The sequence below is a fragment of the Limulus polyphemus genome, unplaced genomic scaffold, assembly GCF_000517525.1.
Source record: "Limulus polyphemus unplaced genomic scaffold, Limulus_polyphemus-2.1.2 Scaffold3691, whole genome shotgun sequence".
Lineage (NCBI taxonomy): Eukaryota > Metazoa > Arthropoda > Merostomata > Xiphosura > Limulidae > Limulus > Limulus polyphemus.
In genome coordinates this window covers 67,029-72,039 of record NW_013669301.1, presented here as the reverse complement: position 1 = coordinate 72,039, position 5,011 = coordinate 67,029, and the positions used below count along the sequence as shown (strand labels likewise).

The 5,011-nt window shown below is 34.4% G+C and overlaps 1 protein-coding gene across 1 annotated transcript in view; it reads left to right on the top strand.

Moving 5' to 3' along the window:
- The window catches only part of LOC106469863 (potassium voltage-gated channel subfamily H member 8-like), a 55,068-nt gene that overhangs the window by 34,792 nt on the left and 15,265 nt on the right, over positions 1 to 5,011 (top strand). The window lies entirely within an intron of this gene.

Sequence of the window (5,011 nt, the reverse complement as noted above, 5' to 3'; positions counted from 1 at the left end):
TGTACGTTTTTTGGGGGGTGGTTAATGAAAGTGTTCCAAAACGCGACATTAATTTCTTGACAACCTAATACGTTTTAATTTTTCGTCGAATAATCTTAAAAGATCTGTTGGCTACATTCTTAATTGCATGTCTTTACATGTCCACATATAGTTTATTTTTAATGCTTTATTTTCTTTTTCGGCCCTTTGGCGTTGTTATTTACCGCGACACACGTCAACGGGCGTCCTCGGGCAATATTAAGGTGTCTTTGGCAGAAATACTTTAGCCTTCGGCAAAGTGTATTTGCACTCGCATACTACACTAAGTGGCCCGCATGGCCAGGTGGTTAGGACGCTCGACTCTCAATCTGCGGGTCGCGGGTTCGCTTCCACGTCCCACCAAACATGCTCGCCCTTTCAGCCGTGGGGGCATTATAATGTGACGGTCAATCCCACTATTCGTTGGTAAAAGAGTAGCCCAAGAGTTGGCGGTGGGTGGTGATGACTAGCTGCCTTCCCTCTGGTCTTACACTGCTAAATTAGGGACGGCTAGCGCAGATAGCTCTCGTGTAGCTTTGTGCGAAATTCAAAAACAAATACTACACTAAGTTTCATGAACTGAGGCAAAGTTTTGGTTATATTTTAGAAAAATATTAATCATTTCTAATGTGTATTTTAAAACATAATTAACTAAAATATAAAAGTAAAACCTAAATACAATTTAACTCTCTATCTAACTAATATTTTTCTAGGTGAAAACCAACACTAAGTGCTAGTGAGAACATAAATGGCAACGATGCTAAGAATGGTTTGACGTACTTTATAAGGAATGCTGCTGACAATTTAAAAATAACCATTAGGAGAGTGTAGTTTAAAATGAGTTATTTTTATTGGCTATAAACATTTACACAAATAAGTAGAGCTGAGTGCAAAGAAATAATCTGGGACCCCTTTTTTTTTGAAGTAAAGGAATTAAAACATGGATAATATAAAACGTTGGGTTATAAATTACATTATATGTAAATTTCATTGACTTGCATTGATAATAAAGTTGCTCAATTAATTTTGGAATGCAAATCAATAAAACCTCATAAAATGCGCAGAAAGATGACCTGTAACCATATGGTTTTAACGCTAACATTAACAAAACTATAAGTTATCAATAATACCCTAACGACTGGAACTAGTGGCGAAAAATAATGTGATAATTCCTTCTTACATAGCCCTAAGTTACCAATAACATATCTATTGGAACTAATGTAGACAACTAATGTCATAACATTGCCAAAAACATAGCTCTCAATAACCGTATTGACTAAACCTAATGTGATAACTATGCCATCAACATACTAATAGCAGTGTGTTACGTCTCCGTTTGTTAGTTAATTTTCCGTAAATTCGTTCCGACGAAACTTTAGCGACACAAATCCTTTCTTAAATAAAACTGGTTTATTCTTTCCGAATACAACTTTACGATACACTTAATTTCAACAGTCGCTCTATAACAAACACTATAATTCACGTCTCACGTGGCCAACAATATTTTGTCCGCATACATTCAATTACTCATTCACTTGTTGTCCCGTCACGTTGTGAACGTCTCATATATACAAGACTAACACATGTCTAGTAAATGCTAGGGCATTCTTGAAGTAACAGAATATTTCTAGAAAACGTGGCGTGATACTAGTCACGTGACCTCGCTGACGCAACAAGTGTATAGGCTGGAACTAAGGAGACCACTAATGTAATAAAGTAACCACTAACAAGGCTTAAGTTACCAATAACACCTTATCGACTGTAACTAATTGACAACTAATGTCATAAAGCTGCCAATAACATAACTTTCAGTTAACAATAACACCACATATGGACACAGACTAAAGATGAAGCCTAATATGAAAACGATGCCACTAACATAGCCGTAAGCTACGAATAAAACCGTATCGATTGTAACTAATTGAGAAAACTAATGTAATGACGCTTCCTCTTTCTTAGGCCTAAGTTACCATTAACACTGCATCGTCTGGAAGTAATGATTAAAACTAATATGTTTCAATAAAATCCTGTAGACTGGAACTGATGGTGACAAATAACGTGATAACACTGCCTCTAATATAGTCTTGAATTACCAACTTTTACTAAGAACAGCAATAAATAAAAGTTATTAAATCTCCAACAACATCCCTAATTAACAATTAAACATTCGACTGTCGTTTCTGGTATTCTTTTACAACAATGTTTATAACAATTCTAGCATTGCTTCGACAATATACAAAATTTACAGTAAAGGCTCGCCATCTAGTATCAAAACTAAGCACAAAAAAACTGATAGTATTTGCATTATTTATATATTAATGTTTTTACTAAAACACTTTTAACGTATTTTGATTATTGTATATGTTAATACAGGTTTTTAGTTAAGTAATATTTACTTTATAGAGAAAATATTTACTATTTCTTGTTAAACCTAAAATACGTTAATTCTTAGATATATATATATATATTGACATATTTTTACACTAAATTATTCATACTTTTTAGTTGATCAGTTCTTGTAATTGTTATAAATAAAGTAGAAAGACGACGACAGTTTTGATAAACCTAGCATATGATAAATATAGTTAGCAGGTCTACGTTTTTATTAATCTAATCGATTAACAATATTTTCATTTACACTGATTAACAACACTGCCCTCTAACGGTAGAGTTTTGTATTTTACTGCACTTATAATTTTTAGTCATAAATGTATTTAAATAGGCACTGAGACAAAAATTTAGGGCAGACGGTATTTATTTCTAATCAGTCTTCTACCAATGTTTCTGCAACTTAGCCAAGACTCACATGGAATATGGTGGAGTATGGCGTACTCTAGCGATCTGCAACAGATGGCTTCACGTGTACTTCTTCCCCCATCATGTGCAACCATAAACTGTATTTTGTTTGTTTGAAGTTAAACACAAAGCTACACAGTGGGCTATCTGTGCTCTAGCCACCATGGGTATCGAAACCCAGTTTCTAGCGTTGTAAGTCCGCAGACATACCGCTGTGTCATTGGGGGGGGGGGGCAAATAAACTGTGTAAACTTGTCCAAGATCAACTTTATCGATATTTTTATATATCGCCCCTAAACAAAAAACAAAGTTATAAAATGATAATAATAAAACTAAGAACATTAAAATACAAGTGTAGTTTGAATACGTGGAACAGTTAATTAACCATAACAGCCAACTATAGTATAATTATAGAATAAAGAAATAACAGATAATCACGGGACGTGACGCCAATTATTGACAATAATTAGAAATAATTATAGTTTTAAAAGCCCATGACGTGTCAATAATTGGTGTCACGTCCTAAGAATCTGAAATTACATTCTATAATAAGATACGATTGATTCATGTAAGCCTAAACTCATTGTCAATAATTGACGTCATGGCCTTTTTAAACTTCAATTATCTCCAACTATTGGTGTCACGTCCTGTAATTATCTGTTATTTCTTTAATCTATAACTATACTATTATTGTTGTTATGGTTAATTAACTGTTCCACCCCACTCCCCTTATGCCCTCGGGCAGTGACGGGAATTAAACCATGATTGACTTCCACCACCAGAGTGCCAATAGAAACTACTTTTATGTGTTTTTGTGTTATCGACTTCCACCACCAGAGTGCCAATATAACTACTGATATATGTTTTCGTTTTATCGACTTCCACCACCAGAGTGCCAATATAAACTACTGATATGTGTTTTCGTTTTATCGACTTCCACCACCAGTGTCAATATAACTATTGATATGTGTTTTTGTTTTATCGACTTCCACTTGGGCTAAAGAGAGAGGAGGTAACCTTACATCCTCTAGCTCGAGGTAATTGATGGTGGATGAAACTCATATTAATTCTAGAATCAGGAGAATCTGAAGTTCTTATTCGCCAAATCACGTCTCCCATTGATGTTCGAAATGATGGTGGAAAACACTTAACGTGGTGAAGCAATGATAACTACAAGGCTCAATATTTGTTATAAAAATCATATTTTACTGTAGAATTGTTATTATTTTTTTTAAACATCCCTCTTACTGTCACTCTTGTCTGTGATACGGCTTCTGTTTGGAGAAAATATTCATCTAAAATGACTTGTGGCTTGTAAAACATAGAATTTGAAACCTGTAGTGGACTAACAAAAAAATAATGCATCAAAAACAGACCTGTGTGAAACTTCAATGTAGAAATGTGGTCCTTCTGTTGTTCTTTGAATTGGTGCTTGAAAATATCAATTGTTACTTCTTTGATTTGATATTTTCATTGTATGCGATGTATGGACTAAATGGCGGAAACCCAGGGGTTTAGGCATAGCTTTTTATAATTGAAAGTCAGTGCACAGGGAGGACAACTAGTCATCAGCGCTCACCGCCTACTTGATTACTTCTAATCGAATAGCACGGGGCGTGTTCAGCGGGGGTTACGCGAGCTCGAACCTTGGACATTCTGTAACCTAGCACACTAATCGCTAGGCCATGACACAGTTTTTTGTTGTTTTTTCCATCTGTGCTTATTTATACACATGCCCCCTAGTGGCACAGCGATATATATTCTTTAAAGATAAATAGTAAATGTGTCAGATTTATAAACATAAAATAATAGATTGTATAACTTTGGGCTTAACTACAAAAGAAAAAAATGCACATGCAATGTTATTTGTCTTACTTGATAAGACGACACCTTTAATCAGACCATGGAAGTATAAAATTATACACGCTATATTATTTGTCTTACTTGATAAGACGACACCTTTAATCAGACCATGGAAGTAGAAAATTATACACACTATATTATTTGTCTTACTTGATAAGACGACACCTTTAATCAGACCATGGAAGTATAAAATTATACACACTATATTATTTGTCTTACTTGATAAGACGACACCTTTAATCAGACCATGGGGGTATAAAATTATACACGCTATATTATTTGTCTTACTTGATAAGACGACACCTTTAATCAGACCATGGAAGTATAAAATTAT